Below are 20,069 nucleotides of genomic sequence, written 5' to 3' on the forward strand. Positions count from 1 at the left end.
GGGTCTCGGGGGGTGGGGTTTCCTCCGCGCTCCCTGCGGCTTTGCCTCTCTCGTCTGACGTGACGTCCCCTCCGCCGCCTCTCTTGTCCAAGCGTCCGCGGGTGTCGTGGGACGAGGATTTGTGGTCGGAGGAACGTGTCGGTCTGGAGGAGGACCTGGACCCTTCTGAGGATTTCCAGGACCCTCTGGAGGGGACGGAAGCTGGCGGCGGGTTGTCGGGTTTCCCGTTCTCCAGTGACGAGGCGTCCGTGGTGCGCCTTTTTCAGAGAGATGAGCTGCCTGACCTTATTCAACAGGTTTCTTCGGCTTTGCGTTTTGAGGACGCGCCGCCGGAGACTCCGCGTGTGGGGGACCCTCTGTTACGAGGGATCCGGTCCGTTTCCCGCTCTTTTCCTATGCATCAGGATATTCGGGATATTATTCTTGAGCAGTGGAAAACGCCGGAGACGCCGTTTCGGCTGGCGCGCAGCATGGCTCGCCTGTATCCCATTCCTGAAGGGGATCGGGCTACGTTAGCTTCGCCAGTCGTGGATGCGGTGGTCTCGGCTATTTCCAAGCGGCATACCGTGCCTGTTGAGGGCGGTTCTGCCTTGCGGGACTCTGAGGAGCGCAAATTGGAGACCATCCTTAAGCAAAATTTTCAAGTCTCTGCCTTTGGGGTCCAGGCGGCTATTTGTGGGGGACTGGTCGCTCGCGCCGTGTTTCGGTGGGCGGAGCGGGTCTTGGATCGAGAGTCTGACGACTGGTCTCTGGTGGATCAGGAGGTAGCAAAGATTGAGATGGCTGCCTCATTCCTCTCGGATGCTCTGTATGACTTGGTGCGGATCTCGGCTAAGTCCATGGCTTTTGGCGTGGCCGCAAGGCGTGTGTTGTGGCTGCGCGCTTGGGCGGCGGATGCTGCGTCCAAAGCTAAGCTTACTAAATTTCCCTTTCGGGGGTCGTTTTTATTTGGAGAGGACTTGGATAAGTTGATTCAGACTCTGTCGGACTCGAAAGTTCCCCGTTTGCCGGAGGACCGTGCCCGCCCGGCGTCTCGGGGTGGTGCGGCCCGGGGGCGTTTGCGGGAATTTCGCAAGTATCGCCCTGGGCGTGGGGCTGCTTCTTTCCAGTCTCCGGGGTTTTCCCGGGGTCGGTTCTTCCAGCGCATGCAGCCCTTTCGGGGGGCCCGTCGGGGGGCAGGGAATCCCTCCGCCGGTTCCCCCGCTTCCCGTCCTGCACAATGACGCCTTGCCGGCGCCCCCCTTGGTTCCGGTGGGGGCCCGGCTGCGCGACTTTTTTCCCAAATGGGCCGAGATCACGTCCGATCAGTGGGTCCTGGAGGTGGTGCGGGACGGTTATGCCCTGGAGTTCGCCCGCTCTCTGCCGGATTTTTTCCTCGCTTCTCCATGTCAGACTCCTGGGAAGACGCTGGCGTTTCGCCAGACCCTTCAGCGCTTGCTAGATCTCAGGGCAGTAGTTCCGGTGCCCCCCCGGAGTGGGGCACGGGCAGGTACTCCATTTACTTTGTGGTGCCCAAGAAGGAGGGGACTTTTCGGCCCATCCTCGATTTGAAAGGGGTCAACAGGGCTCTCAAGGTTCCCTCTTTCCGTATGGAAACGCTGCGGGCGGTCTTTCTGGCGGTTCAGCCGGGGGAGTTTCTCACTTCTCTCGATCTGACGGAGGCCTACTTGCATGTTCCTATTCGGGCCTCTCATCAGCGTTTCCTGCGCTTTGCGATCTTGGGTCGGCACTATCAGTTCTGTGCGCTTCCCTTTGGGCTGGCCACGGCTCCCCGGACGTTCACCAAGGTGATGGTGGTCGTCGCGGCAGCCTTGCGGTCGGAGGGCATCCTGGTACACCCCTACCTGGACGACTGGTTAATTCGGGCCAAGTCGTTGCAGGAAAGCTCCCGGGTTACGGCTCGGGTGGTGGAGTTTTCTCCGGTCGCTGGGCTGGGTGGTCAACCTTTCCAAGAGTCGGTTGGTTCCGGCTCAGCGTCTGGAGTACCTCGGGGTGCTGTTCGACACCTCCTTGGGGAAGGTCTTCCTCCCAGAGGCCCGGGTGAGCAAATTGCAGTCTCAGATTCGCCTGCTTTTGGCGTCCCGGTGTCCTCGGGCGCGAGATTTCCTCCAGGTCCTGGGGTCGATGGCGGCGTCCCTGGACGTGGTGAGGTGGGCGCGGGCCCACATGCGTCCTCTCCAGTATGCTCTGCTCCGGAGGTGGTCTCCCCAGAGGCACGGGATGGATGTTCCGGTTCCCCTGCGAGGCTTGGCGCGCTGCAGTCTGCGTTGGTGGCTCCGGACCCCTCACCTAGTTCAGGGGGTGGGTCTGGATCTTCCGCAGTGGACGGTGCTCCTTACGGATGCGAGTCTCCTGGGTTGGGGGGCCCAGTGCCTGGGTCACTCAGCTCAGGGAACCTGGTCCACGGAGGAGGCCTCCTGGTCGATCAACGTGTTGGAGACCAGGGCGGTCCGGCTGGCGCTGTTGGCTTTCCACTCCCTTTTGTTGGGCAAGTCGGTCAGAGTCCTGTCGGACAATGCCACGGCGGTGGCTTATGTCAATCGTCAGGGGGGCACCAAGAGCACTCTGGTGGCGCAGGAGGCGGCTCGGCTCATGGTTTGGGCGGAGTCGCATCTTCTGGACCTCTCGGCCTCTCACATTGCCGGGGTAGAAAACGTTCAGGCGGACTTCCTCAGTCGTCACTTCTTGGATCCGGGAGAGTGGTGTCTCGGCGCCGAGGCGTTTCAGTTGCTAGTGCGTGCTTGGGGGCAGCCCCTGATGGATCTGTTGGCTACAAGTGGCAACGCCAAAGTACCCCGCTTCTTCAGTCGTCGCAGGGACGGTCTGGCCGAGGGTCTGGATGCTCTGGTCCAACCGTGGCCAACGGAGGGGCTGTTGTATGTGTTCCCTCCTTGGCCATTAGTGGGCAGAGTACTGCTTCGCGTTGTTCGCCATCCGGGGCTGGTGGTTTTGGTGGCTCCGGATTGGCCTCGTCGTCCGTGGTATGCGGATCTGGTGAGGCATCTGGTGGCGGATCCTCTTCCTCTGCCTCTCGGGTGCGATCTTCTGACGCAGGGTCCCATTCCCATGTTCGACCCGTCTCCCTTTTGTCTTACGGCTTGGCTCTTGAAAGGGGCCGCCTGAGTAAGAAGGGATATTCCGACAAGGTGATCTCTACACTTTTGGGGTCCCGGAGGCTTTCTACCTCTCGGGCTTATGTACGGGTTTGGCGTCTTTTTGAGGAATGGTGCCGAGCGCGGGGAGTGGTCTCCTTTCGCGCTTCTCTACCTAACATTCTAGAGTTTTTGCAGGATGGCCTGGATAGGGGCCTGGCCTGGTCTTCTCTTCGGGTTCATCTGGCGGCCCTGTCGGCTTTTCGGGGGCTGGTGACAGGTCAGCGTTTGTCAGCCATTCCTGATGTGATTCGCTTTCTTAGGGCGGCCAAGTTGCTCAGGCCTCCCATAAGGCCCTCGGTTCCCTCTTGGGATCTCAATCTGGTTCTCTCTGTTCTAGTGCGCCCTCCTTTCGAGCCGTTGGATGGCTGTTCGTTGAAGGACCTTACGCTGAAGTCGGTCTTTTTGGTGGCCATTACTTCCGCTAGACGGGTGTCGGAGCTACAGGCTTTTTCTTTTAGGGCTCCCTTCCTGGAGTTTTCGAAGGAGCGGGTTGTTTTGCGGCCTGTTCCTTCCTTTCTGCCGAAGGTAGTTTCTCCTTTTCATGTCAATCAATCGGTGGTCCTCCCGGTCTTGGGTAGTCGGGAGGGTTCTTCTGAGCAACGACAGCTGCGCAAGTTGGATGTCGGTCGGGTCCTCCATGCTTATGTGCAGCGGACCCGGGAGTTTCGGAGCTCCGATCATCTCTTTGTGCTTCTGGCGGGTCCTCGGCGGGGGGCTGGCGCTTCTAAGGCTACTATTGCGCGCTGGATCAAGGAGATGATTGCTTCCGCTTATCTTCTGAGTCAGAAGCCGGTTCCGGAGTTTCTCAAGGCTCATTCCACTAGGGGTCAGGCGGCTTCTTGGGCTGAGTCGTCGCTTGTGCCTCCGGTGGATATTTGTAAGGCTGCGGTTTGGTCCTCCTTGCATTCTTTTGTTCGGCATTATCGGGTAGATGTTCAGGCGCGTCGGGACGCGGTGTTCGGTGAACGTGTACTGGTATCGGCCCTTCGGGGGTCCCGCCCGTGAGGGGACTGCTTTGGTACGTCCCAATCGTAAAGTTAACCTCTACTGGTCTGGAGAGTGCTAAAGAAGGAGAAATTAGGTTCTTACCTGCTAATTTACTTTCTTTTAGCTTCTCCAGACCAGTAGAGGTCCCCACCCTGTCTGTTGTTGTTGTTGTTGGGGCTGTTGCGCGGGCAGTTTTTGGTTTTTGCTGCGGGTTCTAGTATTTTTCTAGGGCCGGGGAGTATTGAAGAACAGCGGCTGTGGCTCGGCTGGCTTAGCTGGCGAGCTGTGGGGACCTTCTTCCTTCGGGAATTTCTCCTCTGCATTTTCCAACAGCATTTTTGGGTATGTTATTTGTTACTCCTTTCGGAGTATTGTTTTTTCTCTCTGTTGTTTTCCAGTTCTTGGTTCTGCTTGGCTATTCGGCAGACTGAGGGAAATAGAGAGGAGGGGCTAGGATATACTGTCCCAAAGTTTTGTTTTCAGTCTCCACCTGCTGGTCATGATTAGATATATACCCATTCGTAAAGTTAACCTCTACTGGTCTGGAGAAGCTAAAAGAAAGTAAATTAGCAGGTAAGAACCTAATTTCTCCTTCTGGTTGCTTGAGAGTTATTATTAATAGGCCTAACTAATACTATGCTGTGCTATAAACTGTTCCAGACAACTACTGGACATGTGGTAGGCAAAGCGTGGGCAGAGGTGTACCAAGTTTACACTTAAATTTCTGCCAGAAATTGATTTTATTTTCATTTAAAGTATTACAGCATTTTGTAGATTTTTTTCTGGTTGCTTGAGAGTTCTGGTTAATTGAGTTCCGGTTAACAGAGAATCTTTATAACCTTTCTATGCTGTTAAAATGAAGTATTCTTCCTACTATGGCAGTGAACAATTGTAGGGTGTAATACCTTCCAAATAGAATCCTGTGCCCTTCACCTAACTTGGTTTTTAAAAAACAAGTAAGTGTTTGAGGTTTTAGAATGGGTTCAAAATATTAATTGAAATGGCTTATTGATGCTTGCTCACCTTAGTTATAGGAGGAATGTTTTGTAGAGGTTTCCATCCTCATATTAATTACAAGTACTGCCAGACAGCTAAAACAATTTGAAAGGAAGCCCTTGCTTCAACCTTCCACCATCTGCTCTTCCATCTACTAACTACATAAATAATGAGCTCAGAAGTGTTATAAATGACTGGACTTATGTTGTTTTAACTACACAATACTTTCAAAGACAAATTTTGAAGTGTGGTTGCTCTGAGGTCAGAGTAAGTTGCTTTAGAAAGTACAATTTTCTCAGATGGATTCATGTTTTATAGCAAAGTCTAGCTGCTAAGGTCTGAATGCAGTGCTAATGTAATTTTTACTCTAAATAAGCCACTTAAAGGCTATTACAACCAATATATTTATAGACTAAAACGATGGTAACCCTCTTGGTTCCAGGAACGACTTTGAAAATTTAATCTCTTAGGATGGGGCAACTCAATCAAATTGTATGTGTTTAAAGGTAACTGGTTTAATTATATGAAAAACTTTCCCTTGACCATGCATAATCGGTGTCCTATGTAACTGTTCCAGGAACATCAGAATAAAATAGACCTAGAAGCTTCCATATGTCAGTCAGGGATCTGTTCAAGCTCGTGCAGCACTGCCCTTGGATCTTCCTTTTCTCTGGCTTGGAACAAGAATTTGGAAGTAAGTCGGGATGCTATTTGCCAGCCCAGGAAGTGCTTGGTCATGAAGGGATCCCCTTCCTTGCAGCTGCAGCGTGTTTCAGCATAAATTACACAAATCAGTTGTTATTTTTGGGTTCATTATGGGGTATTTCTGTTGTAGATTCATCAAGGGGAGTAATTTTTGGTAAAGCTGCGGCTTGTGGGGTTTTTGGTAAAAAGACGTGTATGACAAAAGGCGTGTATGACATAAATGTATTATGCAATTTTGGTTATCAAAATAAGCGCCTAGTTTCTGGCATTGGAGGAACCAATTTCATCGTCTATCGTTATTTGAGACTTGGGAAGTTAGTTTGTTAATTCCTTCGAAGAAGTGCAATAAGTTTGTTAGGCACGATCTCTGCAAGGATGGACAAAGAAGACACCATAGACATCATATATCTAGATTTCCAAAAAGCCTTTGACAAGGTGCCCCATGAACGCCTACTCCGGAAACTGAAGAACCATGGGGTGGAAGGAGACGTACATAGATGGATCAGAAACTGGTTGGCGGGTAGGAAACAGAGGGTAGGAGTGAAGGGCCACTACTCAGACTGGAGGAGAGTCACGAGTGGGGTCCCGCAGGGCTTGGTGCTCGGGCCGCTGCTATTTAATATATTCATAAATGATTTAGAAACAGGGACAAAGTGTGAGATAATAAAATTTGCGGACGACACCAAACTAGTGGAGCTCGGACTAAAGAGGACTGCGAAGAATTGCAAAGGGACTTGAAGAAACTGGGGGAATGGGCGACGAGATGGCAGATGAAGTTCAACGTTGAGAAATGTAAAGTATTACATGTGGGAAACAGAAACCCGAGGTACAACTATACGATGGGAGGGATGTTATTAAATGAGAGTACCCAAGAAAGGGAATTGGGGGTAATGGTGGACATGACAATGAAGCTGACGGCACAGTGCGCAGCAGCCGCTAAGAAGGCAAACAGAATGCTAGGCATAATCAAGAAGGGTATTACAACCAGAACAAAAGAAGTTATCCTTCCATTGTATCGGGCGATGGTGCGTCCGCATCTGGAGTACTGCGTCCAATATTGGTCGCCGTACCTTAAGAAGGACATGGCATTATTCGAGAGGGTTCAGAGGAGAGCGACGCATCTGATAAAGGGGATGGAAAACCTTTCATACGCTGAGAGATTGGAGAAACTGGGTCTCTTTTCCCTGGAGAAGAGGAGACTTAGAGGAGATATGATAGAGACTAACAAGATCATGAAGGGCATAGAGAGAGTAGAGAGGCACAGATTCTTCAAACTTTCGAAAAATAAAAGAACAAGAGGGCATTCGGAAAGGGGACAGATTCAAAACGAATACTAGGAAGTTCTTCTTTACCCAGCGTGTGGTGGACACCTGGAATGCGCTTCCAGAGAGCGTAATAGGGCAGAGTACGGTAATGGGGTTCAAGAAAGGATTGGACAATTTCCTGCTGGAAAAGGGGATAGAGGATTACTGCACAGGTCCTAGACCTGTTGGGCCGCCGCGTGAGTAGACTGCTGGGCATGATGGACCTCAGGTCTGACCCAGCAGAGGCATTGCTTATGTTCTTATAAAATGTATCTTTTTATGGATATTTGGGATCTGTATATTCAAAATCTTTCACCTAAGGCAAGAAGTTTAATTCTTAATGATTTACACTGAAGCTATAATTATTTACTTAAAATTCCAGTTCTTTATTTTTATTAGTCTTTATTTTTGTCAACTTTCATATGGTTTGAGGGGTTTTAGTTTTTGGGTTATTTTATTTCTTTAATAAAAGGTTTACACATAATAAAGGGGGGTAGGGAAGGGAGGAGAATGGAATTGATTTAAAAAAAAAAAAGGGGGGGGGGTTGAGTTTGGGAATGTATTGAGGTTCATAACATAATTTAGAAATATATTTTGGAAGAATAATAGAACTATGACAAATATTTTTAGGTATTTAATTGTTATGAGTTTAATATGTATTATATTTTTGTATATTTGTATGATTCCTTCAATTAAATGTTATAAATTATAACAGTTAACTTTTTAAAATAAGTTAACACCCCTACCAAAAAAAAAGAGAGATGATAACATCTCTCAAACTTATTTTGGATTGTTGCAATAACATACCATAAGCTTCAAACTTTCTGCAGCTCTTCAAGAAATGAAACTAATGTAATACTCATAATTAAATATCTGAAATTAGCTGATATAGAACCCTGGTTCTATAAAAGATGCCTATAGTTAGGTACCTAGATTGTCATGCTTAGCTGATCTAGGCACCTAACTTACATCCCCACCTCACCCTTTTGCAAAACCACGGTAACGGTTTTTAGCACATGCTGGCATGCTGAATGCTCTACACTGTGCCTGACGCTCACAGCACTGTTGAAAACCAATTAAAAAATTATTTAAAATTTTTATTTGCTGGTAGGTGCCTACGACTTTGAAGTAGGCATTCACCCTGAGGTATCTACCAGCACCTACATGGAAAAGGGGCAGGGTTAGGGGCGGAGTTTGGCATGGAATAATTTAAATGCCAAAAAATTCCTGTCTGAAATGGCAGTGTACCTAGGATTCAATGCCTACTAGTGTCTAATGAATGCTTAGGCGCTGCTAGGCATGATTTGATAAATGGCGCTTAGAGACTTAGACATTGTTTATAAAATCAAACTTGAGGGGTAAAAGCTGAGTACAGACCTGTAGGAAACATGGAGGAGCAGGATGTCCCAAATCCCACTGACATTGTACAAATCTCAGGTTACATAGAGAAAATTAACGTACTTCATCCAAACCAAACAGGTTTTGGTAAACATCATTCCACGGAGTTATCATTGATAGGCTTGACCACCAACATCAACTACCAACTCAATCATCACAAATCCGCTCTCCTTATCTTTTTAGATTTATCATCTGCATTTGATACCATAGTCCACCATTTACTTTTACATCGTCTTCAAGAAATCGGCATTGCTGATCAAGTCTTGGACTGGTTTTCTTCTTACTTTAAAGATCGTTCCTCTAAAGCAGGGGTGCCCAATAGGTCGATCGCGATCGACTGGTAGCTTGCCAAAGCAAAGTGAGTCGATCACCCAGGACTCACTTTGCCTTGGCGATCTAGCGGGCCGATCAGTCTTCCTCTCCCCGACGTCAATTCTGCCGTCGGAGAGGAAGTTCGGGCCAGCCAATCGCTGCCTGGCTGGGCGGAACTTCCTCTCTGACGGCAGAATTGACATCGAGGAGAGGAATGCTGGTCGGCCTGAAGCAGGGAGAGCATGGGGCGGCGTTGGCGTCGGCTTTGGGGCCTGTTATCCATTGGTGGCGTTTTGGCTCCTGTTCCCCGATGGCAGTGGCAGTGGCTTGGGGAAGGGCAGGGAGAAAGAAAGGGGGCAGGCAAGGAGACAGAAGGAAAGAAGAGAAACAGAAAAAAAGAAAGGGGGCATGAAGAAAGAAAGGTCAGGGAGAGAGGAAGAAAAAGTTGGGGGAGGGAATGAGGTGTGGAGGAGAGGAAGCATACAGGCTGAAAGAAAGATTGTATGCACAGTCAGAAGAAGAAAGTGCAACCAGAGACTCATGAAATCACCAGACAAGGTAGGAAAAATTATTTTATTTTCAATTTAGTGATCAAAATGTGTCTGAATGTATATCTGCTGTCTATATTTTACAATATGGTCCCCTTTTACTAAACCGCAATAGTGTTTTTTAGCGCAGGGAGCCTATGAGCGTCGAGAGTAGCGCTGGGCATTCAGCGCAGCTCCTTGCGCTAAAACTGCTATTGTGGTTTAGTAAAAAGGGAGGGGGTGGGTATTTGTCTATTTTTGTATGGTTGTTACTGAGGTGACAATGCATAGAGTCATCTGCTTTGACCTCTTTGAAAAAACCCCGGAATAGGAATGATAATTAACAATTCTATGCGTACAGTGTGCGTTGTGTTTTTTTTTAATTTTATTGTTGGTAGATCATTTTGACTTGGTCATTTTAAAAGTAGCTTGCGAGTCAAAAAAGTGTGGGCACCCCTGATCTAAAGTTACTTTCAATAGCTCATCTTTGGATACACTCCCCATTGAATATGGCATCCCCCAAGGATCTATTCTGTCCCCACTACTATTTAATATTTTCCTGGTCCCTTTACTAACTTTAGGGCAGTCTATTGGTGTCACCACTTTTGCCTATGCTGATGACATTCAGCCAATTAATCTTGATAATCCAGATGACATTCGTATCATTAACCAGAAATTAGAAAAAATAAGTGACTGGCTGAACACATGTTATCCCTTAATATCAATAAATCCAAATCTATGATCTTCCCCATTAGGGATGAGCTTTCTTTATCCAGTCCCATAGAGATTAAATCCATTCCAATAAAAATTGTTCCTACCATTAAATTACTGGGGATTATCTTTGATGGAAAACTTTCATACCACGACCAAATTAGCCCAGTTACTCAAAAATGTTTCTTTCGCTTACGTTTGATATGTTCCCTTTGAAAATTGTTAGATTCTTCTTCATTAAATATGCTCATTCACTCATTTCCTGTTTTGACTATGGCACGGGTAGGGAACTCCGGTCCTCGAGAGCCGTATTCCAGTTGGGTTTTCAGGATTTCCCCAATGAACATGCATGAGATCTATTTGCATGCATTGCTTTCAATGCATATTCATTGGGGAAATCCTGAAAACCCGACTGGCATACGGCTTTCGAGTTCCCTACCCCTGGTCTATAGTAACGCTTTATAAGGGAATAAACAAAAAAGAAATCTGTAGATTACAAATCATCCAAAATACTTCAATTAAAATTATCACCCACATATGAAAATTTGACCATGTCACCCTTCTTTTGATCAATGCTCACCGGTTACCTATACTATAGAACACCGAATTACTTATAATATAATATTACTAACTTTCAAAACTAGAACCAGTGGCCATCCTGATTTCATAAATAGGCTCTTCATTTCTTATTCTCCCCATCGATCCCTTAGCTCAGTTACTCAAAACCTGCTTTCAATTCCTTCGTTAAAACATATCAATACAATGCGAACTACCATTTTTTTCTGTCCCAACGCTTTGGAATTCAGCTCCGATCCAGCTAAGAATGGAGACGTCTTTAAATACCTTTAAGATCAGCTTAAAAACATTCTTGTTTAAGGATGCCTTTGGACTATAATCGTCCTTTTTAAGACGTTTTAATCACTTCTCGATGCCCTTTAATCCGAATGACGACTAGTCATTCTGTCTTCCCTGCCTTCTATTCCTCCCTTCACCCACCTTTTTCTTTATACTTTGTAGTTATTTCCTCTCCCCTGTTTCTGTCATGTAGGTGTATTGTTATTTATATATAAATATATATACAGTATTTCTATTATTTTTTATTATGACATTGTACCCTATTTATTTGTTTTTGCATTTAATGTATTTTGAATGTATTTTACCTTTGTAAAACCGCCTTGAAGTTTGATTAGGCAGTATAACACATTTTAATGAAACTTTAAAACTTGTATTGCCTCCATTCTATGAAAATTTATTGCATGGTGGATATCCGGACTGGCTGTGAGGTCCCTAAGACAGCACTGGGAAGCCCTGCTCTTGAGGCTGTGGAAGTAGGATGAGAGCACCAAACGCCCAAAATTAGGTTTCAGTAGGCGCTGCGAGATGAGACCCATAACTGAAGATTCTCAGTAGGATCTCATTGCATAAAATGGAATATGGGAATGACTTCCGTACCTTTGTGAAGGGGGTCTTTAAAGTGTTAGCTTTATTTACTTTTCCACAATGATATTGTCAGGCAATGAAGAAGATCAGAGTCTTCCCTGAATCTGCTGTTCTCCAAATTACAGTCTGCAAAACCCACCTTTTTATAGGTTAAACCCCCCCAAAAAAAACCCATAACAAATATCAAAGATAAATGAAAGATAAAGAATAAATATTCTGGTCTGCCATCCTATTATATTTAGGTTCATTATGGGATTGTCAATTAATGGAGTCTCCAAGAGGGGAGTTATTTGGTAAAGCTGCTGCTTGTGGGGTATATGGTCAAGGTAGATGTATTTTATTTCAAAAGGCATGCATGATTGGTCATAAATGTATTTTGTAATATTGGTTACAGAAAAATCCTCCTAATTTTTGGCATTGGAGGAATCAACTTCATTGTTTAACTTTATTTGAAGTTAGGGATGTTTGTAAGATTCCAAGACGTACACGTTTTGTTTTGTTTTTAATTTGGGACCCATATATTCAAAATCTTTCTTCTAGAGCACGAAGTATGATTGTTAATATTTTACATTGAAGCTTGGGAAACATTTATAACTTTGTAATACCTGATAATATGTGTCATCTTCCATCAAAAGAGGGGGGGAAGTTGGGGTGTGTGGGGGTAGAATGAAATAGGCCATATTAAAATGTATATTGAAGGAATGATAAATTTTATTTTATATTATAGTTTTATTAATTATTTCAATACAATGTGAATTGGAGGGGGAAAAGGGAGGGAGAAGTAGGGGGAAGGGGGGGGGAGGTGAGAGGTAGTAAGGGGATAGAGTTGGGTCATATGGAAATATATTTTGAAGGAATGATAGAAATATGTATGTAAATATTATAATTGTAAATCTATTTGTATTATATTATATTATTTCCTTCAATAAAATGTTATAAATTAAGAATAAATATTTATCTTGCATCGGGTGGACCATCCTCTGTGCCTCTTCCATCCCTAGATGATCACTACCTTTCTTAATCTGGAAAGTTCCCTCAGTTACTTCTCTCCTATCTGGGACCAACTTGTTTTGATCTTTCTAATCTATTTCTTATTCCTGGAAACCAGGCTGGTTTTCGGTCCTTGGTCCATGTGGTTTAACTAATTTTTCCCCCTCCTTTACTAACCCGTAGCGTGGGTTTTAGCGCCGGCAGCGGTGGTAACTGCTCTGACACTCCTAGAATTCCTATAAGCATCGGAGCGGTTACCGCCGCTGACGGCGCTAAAACCCACGTTAGTAAAGGAGGGGGGTTTGTGTCTCTGTCTAAAACTAAATTTGAAGGCATATTTCTAAAACATTTGCTCTCTTAAAGCGCAGCATTTTTAACGCCTCACTTCCATGGTGTTTAGGCACCAGGTTAGGCTGATACTGTAGAAGGGAAAAGGATCGGGGCTTATATACCGCCTTTTTATACAACCACACTCTAAGCAGTTTACATACAGATATTTCAAGCATTTTCCCCATCTGTCCCAGTAGGCTCATATCTAATGTACCTGGGGCAGTGAAGGGCTGAGTGACTTGCTCAGGAAGCAGCCAAGGGTTTGAACCCACAACCTCAGGGTGCTGAGGCTCTAGCTCTAACCATAGCATGATCAATTTTAAAATTAGCATTGGGAAGGGGAAACGAACCAAGACCCTAACCACAACCTTTCCCCATTAACTTCAGAAAAGGAAAATATGACAGCATGAGAGCCATGGTTAAAAAAAGGCTCAAAAAAAAGGCAGCGGACATCACAACGGTCGAACAAGCATGGTCCCTACTAAAAAATACCATCACTGAAGCACAGAATCTCTACATTCCACAAATATCAAAAGGAAGGAAGAAAGGAGAACCGGCTTGGCTAACTAAAGAGGTGAAGGAGGCAGTAAGGGAAAAGAGGAACTCGTTTAAAAAATGGAAACGTGTACAAACAACGGAGGCCTGGAAGAGCCACAAGATTGACCAGAAGAAATGTCACAAGGCGGTAAGAGACGCCAAAAAGGACTATGAGGAAAAGATAGTGCATGAAGCCAAACACTTCAAGCCCTTTTTTAGGAGTGTGTGGCGCGGTGGTTGAAGCTACAGCCTCAGCACCCTGGGGTTGTGGGTTCAAACCCTGCGCTGCTCCTTGTGACCCTGGGCAAGTCACTCAGTCCTCCGTAGCCCCAGGTACGTTAGACAGATTGTGAGCCCACTGGGACAGATAGGGAAAATGTTTGAGTACCTGCTTGTAAAACCGCTTAGATAACCTTGATAGGCGGTATATAAAATCCTAATAAATTTGATTTTAAAAAAAATTTGATAAAAGGTAAAAAGCCAGCAAAAGAGGCAGTGGGCCCTCTCGACGACCAAGGAAGAAAAGGGTGCATCAAGGAAGACAAACAGATTGCAGATAGGCTAAATTCATTCTTTGCATCTGTCTTTACCAAGGAGGACACTGCTTCAATGCCTGAAACAGGGAGAGTATTCAAGGGAAAAGTTGAGGATAGCCTTACCACAGTGAATGTGGATCTGGACATGATATACTATCAGATCGACAAACTAAAAAGTGACAAATCCCCCGGACCAGATGGAATTCACCCAACAGTGCTAAAGGAGCTTAAGGTAGAAATTGGAGAATTGTTACAATCCCTAGCTAACTTGACAATTAGAACCGAGTGAATACCAGATGACTGGAAGATAGCGAATATCATCCCTATCTTCAAAAAAGGATCAAGGGGAGAACCGGGAAACTATAGACCTGTGAGTCTTACGTCGGTTTCTGGAAGATGGTTGAAGCACTGATTAAGGATAGCATTGTGCAACACCTGGAGAATCACGACCTGATGAGAGCAAGTCAACACGGCTTCAGGAAGGGGAAGTCATGTTTGACAAATTTACTTCAATTTTTTGAGAAGGTGAACAAACAAATCGACAGCGGAGAACCAGTCGACATAATATACTTGGACTTCCAGAAAGCGTTCGATAAGGTTTCGCACGCAAGGCTTCTGAGGAAACTACAATGCCATGGAATAGAAGATGGATAGGCAAATGGCTGGAGAACAGATTACAGAGGGTGGGCATAAATGGGAAGTTCTCGGACTGGGAGAAGATGACAAGCGGCGTGCCCCAGGGCTCGGTTCTTGGGCCCATCTTATTCAATATCTTCACAAATGACCTGGAAGAGGAAACAACAAGTAACATAATCAAGTTTGCAGATGACACTAAACTATGTCGGGCAGTTGGGTCGAAAAAGGACAGCGAAGAACTCCAGAGAGATCTGAACCACCTAGAGAAATGGGCGGAAAAGTGGCAGATGAATTTTAATATAGAAAAATGCAAAGTGATGCACTTGGGCAGGAAAAACAAAGAACATGAATATAAAATGTTAGGTGAATCTTTGGACAAGAGTGAACAAGAAAGGGACCTGGGGGTACTGATAGACAGGACCCTCAAGCCGTCGGCTCAATGCGCAGCGGCGGCAAAGAAAGCAAACAGGATGCTGGGCATGATAAAGAAGGGGATCACGAGTAGATCGGAGGACATCATAATGCCGCTTTACAGAGCAATGGTCAGACCACACTTGGAATACTGTGTCCAACACTGGTCTCCCTACCTAAAGAAGGACATAACCCTGCTGGAGAGGGTGCAGAGACGTGCCACGAAGATAGTAAAAGGAATGGAGAATTTGGACTACAAAGAACGCCTCGAAAAACTGGGTTTGTTCACCCTTGAGAAGAGAAGACTGAGAGGGGATATGATAGAGACTTTTAAAATACTAAAAGGTTTTGACAAGATAGAGCAAGAAACATCGTTGTTCACACTGTCAAATGTGACTCGGACAAGAGGTCATGGACTGAAACCGAGGGGCAACAGGCCCAGGACAAATGTCAGGAGGTTCTGTTTCACACAACGAGTGGTGGACTCTTGGAATGCTCTCCCGGAAGAGGTTGTGACAGAGACCACCATTCTGGGATTCAAGGGCAAATTGGACGCACACCTTCTTGCGAATCACTTTGAAGGATACGGGTAAACAGGGTCTCCATCAGGGAGCACCTAGCTTGGCCTCCGTGTGTGCGGGTCACTGGACTAGATGGACCTAAAGTCTGATCCGGTGAAGGCATTTCTTATGTTCTTATGTTTTATGTTCACTACGCCTAGCTGCCTTTACTGTACAGAATTGGGGTTACCATATGGCTCCAGAAAAAGGACGGATTTAGATATCTGGATTTTACTTCCATTCCTTTTTCTGGAGCCATATGAACCCTATACAGACTAGCCTCCTGTGAGGTTGAAAGGATTTGTATTGTCCTTGTTCCACATGCCACACCTATGCATTCATATAAAAAGCTTAGGTGTGGCATGTGGAACAAGGACAATACAAATCCTTTCAACCCCCCTGAAGAAATAACCGACAGAGGGACAACTCTTGGGGGATAGAGGCTTCATTTGCATAGGTTTAGTAGGGCCGGGAAAGCAGGGCCCTGTGCAAAACATTCTAGACCAGGGGTGTCACAGTCCCTCCTCGAGGGCCGGAATCCAGTCGGGTTTTCAGGATTTCCCCAATGAATATGCATGAGCTCTATTTGCATGCACTGCTTTCACGGTATGCTAACAGATCTCATGTATATTCATTGGGGACATCCTGAAAACCTGACTGGATTCCGGCCCTCAAGGACCGGAGTTAAACAAACTTCCACAAGGGGGAGGGGAAAAACTATAATAAATTTAAAGGAAAGTACGAGAACGGGGGGGAAAAAAGGACGGAGTATCAAAAGATTGTTCCAAGAAGGATGGACTGACTAAAGATTTAAATAAAACATCCTTAAAAGGATGGTCATACTTGGAAAGCATCTTTAAGTTGAAACAATTTTTATTGATGACAAAAGGACAACAATAACAGCGTAAGCAGAAAGGTACAGTCAAGACATCAATAATTTTCCCCCTTGTTCCAAACTAGGATAGAAACACACACACACCCCCTCTCCAACACATGTCTAGCCCCGCATCCAAATGGTAACCAGCAAGTAAAAGGGACCAGACAGATAGAGAGGAGGTATGAAAGGAAACCAAAAAGCTGTGAAAAACAGAATATACTTAAAGCAAATTCAAAATTTGGCTGTGCTTTTGAGGTGGTAAAGAATTGAGACAGGGATCACAAACAGCTAAAAACTGGTTTTTTTTTCCGTTTATGGGTGCCTCCTGCATCTTTAGGGGGAAGGGGTAAAACGCGGACCTCGCAGATCTAAAATCGCACGTCCTTAAAAATCTGAGATCCGTGCCACTTGTAGTGTCTGGCTCTGACAGACCTCTATGACAATTTAGCTCTGACGGATCCTAACCTATGCTGAGACTACAAGTGGCGCGGACCTCAGATTTTTAAGGACGTGCAGTTCAGAGCCCTGAGGTCAGATGCACTGCAGACCTTTGCACATATTTTTTTAACCCCCTCCCCCCCCCCAAACCCAACTATTTGCCATCTAGTGTCAGATCGCGGGGGCTCTCGGAATCAGCGCGGAGGGAGAGATCTGGAGGAAGGGCCGATCGAGCTAATTAGCAAAAGCCACGGTGCCATTAGGGAAGGCAGAGCTGGGGGGCCTGAGCTGAGCGTGCAGGGAAAGTGGTGGAATAAGCTAAAAGGCGGACTTGTCAATGCACAGACCTCAGATTTTTAAGGATGTGCGGTTTTAGATCGAGGTCCATGAGGTCCGCGTTTTACCCCTTCCCAACCCCAAGGATAGCCAGTCTCCAACCCCAATACAAGGGGGGAATCCTACGAGACCCACTTTTTCAAAACCGCTTTCAAACCAAAGATAGCATGCTTCCGAACCCACAATCCAGCGCCGCAGGCACCTAACAATCCCAAAAGGAGCACCTCGGGAGATAGCAACAGGGGCTGACCCAGAATGTGTCTAATAAAGGCTCCAGCACGCTTCCAAAAGGTTTGCACAGCGGAACAATGCTCCCCAAACACCATGAAAGAAAGTGGGGAAGCGTCTTTAAAAAGGAAAGTTTTAAGGCTACATTTGAACTTGTCTAATGTTGTTATCGCTCGTAAGTTATTCTCAAGCAGCAAGCGCTAGTCTGCAGGAATGGGGTGTACTTTTCCAGCTAGTTGTTGCGCCAAGGACTTCAGTTTTATTTTGAAACTGCAATCTCCTAGAAAATATCTTCAGGGAAGAGAGGTGGTGGAGAGGAAAACGATGACGGGGTTCAAAGAAGCGTGGGATGAACACAGAGGATCTAGAATCAGAAAAGAATATTAACTATTGAACTAAGGCCAGTACTGGGCAGATTTGCACGGTCTGTGTCTGTATATGGCCGTTTGGGGGAGGATGGGCTGGGGAGGGCTTCAGTGGCTGGGAGGGTGTAGATGGGTCAGAGTAGGTTTTGACGGAGATTTCGGCAGTTGGAACCCAAGCTCAGTACCGGGCAGAGCTTTGGATTCTTGCCCAGAAATAACTAAGAAGAAAAAATTAAAAAATTTAAATTGAATCAGGTTGGGCAGACTGGATGGACCATTCGGGTCTTTATCTGCCGTCATCTACTATATGTTACTATGAGAGAGACAGAGAGAGACAAAGAAAGAGAGAGAGAGAGACAAAGAAAGAGAGAGAGTCAAAGAAAGAGAGAGACAAAAAGAGAGAAAGACAAAGAGAGACAAAAAGAGAGAAAAAGACAGAAAGAGAGAGAGAAAGACAAAGAGAGAGAAAGACAAAGAGAGACAAAAAGAGAGAAAGAGAGAAAAAGACAAAGAAAGAGAGAGAGAGACAAAGAAAGAGAGAGAGAGAGACAAAGAAAGAGAGAGAGTCAAAGAAAGAGAGAAAGAAAAAGAGAGAGAAAGACAAAGAGAGACAAAAAGAGAGAAAAAGACAGAAAGAGAGAGAGAAAGACAAAGAGAGAGAAAGACAAAGAGACAAAAAGAGAGAAAAAGACAAAGAAAGAGAGAGAGAGGTGGTGGAGAGTAAAACTGATTGAGTTCAAAGAAGCGTGGGATGAACAGAGAGGATCTAGAATCAGGAAATAATATTAAAAATTGAACTAAGGCCAGTACTGGGCAGACTTGTATGGCCTTTTGGTGGGGGATGGGCTGGGGAGGGCTTCAGTGGCTGGGAGGGTGTAGATGGGCCAGAGTAGGTTCTGACGGAGATTTCGGCAGTTGGAACCCAAGCTCAGTACCGGGCAGAGCTTTGGATTCTTGCCCAGAAATATTTAAATTGAATCAGGTTGGGCAGACTGGATGGACCACTCGGGTCTTTATCTGCCATCATCTACTATGTTACTATGAAAGAGGGGGGGGGGGTGAACCCATAGAATGGCCTCCTTTTGGAGGGGATGCGGAAAACATGGGGCAAACCCGAAGATCCCCAGATGGGAGTCGGTGCCACATTGAACAGCGGAGAAAACTCTGGAGGCTAAAGCGAGCTGCAATTCCCCAGAAACGTAGAATTGATTATATACCTTTTGCAGGCAGCAAAATCCTCACTATGAGACTTGTGCTACCGCCTACCGTGCCCTTATATAAAAAAAAAGAGTTAAAAATGTCAAGCGCTATTCGTTTGGGACAGGATTGCAAAGACATTTCTGACCGTTTGGGGTGGGGTGGCTGAGCATCGCACGGTTTTAGCGATCAGACAACTTTCCGATCTCGCATCCAGGGAGGTCGCGGTTGTCCTCCAGACCTGCCTAAATATCCGGATACCTGGTTGTCCAATCCAACCGCTCCCCCCCCCCCCCAATCGCCATTTCCTGACCCCCCAGTTCTTACAAAGTTGCATGCATTTGTCCTAAACCTGCTCGCTCCAAATCCCCTTCCGAAAACTTACCCCAGCCCGATGCGATCCCTCCGGGTCAGCCCTCAGCCGCTGGCCCCCATCCCCAATCCCGAGTCCTAGGCAGGGTCTGGCAAGGTGCAGCCTTAGCCTCCGACAGGGGGAACCGGGGAGGAGGCTGCAGAAGTGTTTCCTGCAATCACACTTGTGACAGGCAGGAAGCCGCTGTTGTGTTGCTTCAAGCCTAATGGAGTCGAGATGCTCTGGGTCCCCTCCCCGGGGAGCTCATCTCGCTCGGTGCATGCTGGACCAGGATGTGGACTGGGGAATTCACACAGCCCAGCCCTCGGCTTCTTTCATTCATATTGTGCTGAGGGATGTTCCTTCCACTCAGCCATGTGTGTATTTCTGGGGAACTGCAGAGGTTTTCCCCACTCTGAGGAGAAACTTGTATGGCCAGAGACCTCTGGGGATCTCATTCCTTGTAGCTATTTTTACTCTTTCTCTTTCAAGTTGGGAGAGCTTTAAATTAGAGAATGACAGGGGGGACACTTTTTTTTTCCCGTCCCCGAGGGAACTCATTTTCCCTTCCTAGTCCCCCCGAGTTCTTTTCCTGTCCCTGCCCCGTTCCTGCAAGCTCCGTCCTCATCTGCACAAGTCTTAAACCCTTTAAAATCATAAGTAGCAACATTCTAGAGCTCAGATTGTGATGTCATAATGCCTCATTCCACCAATGCCTAAGCTCCATCCTCATCTCATAAG

The 20,069-nt window shown here is 46.3% G+C and overlaps 1 protein-coding gene across 1 annotated transcript in view; it reads right to left on the minus strand.

The window, feature by feature from the left end:
- Positions 1-19,712, minus strand: part of LOC117345837 (regulator of G-protein signaling 9-binding protein-like) — a 24,507-nt gene extending 4,795 nt beyond the window's left edge. The window contains exon 1 of the mRNA XM_033915054.1: positions 19,362-19,712. The gene's annotated coding sequence lies outside the window, so the exon portion shown is untranslated. The remainder of the gene's footprint in view (positions 1-19,361) is intronic.
- Between the last annotated feature and the right edge of the window lie 357 nt (positions 19,713-20,069).

Source organism: Geotrypetes seraphini, chromosome 11 (genome assembly GCF_902459505.1).
Source record: "Geotrypetes seraphini chromosome 11, aGeoSer1.1, whole genome shotgun sequence".
NCBI lineage: Eukaryota > Metazoa > Chordata > Amphibia > Gymnophiona > Dermophiidae > Geotrypetes > Geotrypetes seraphini.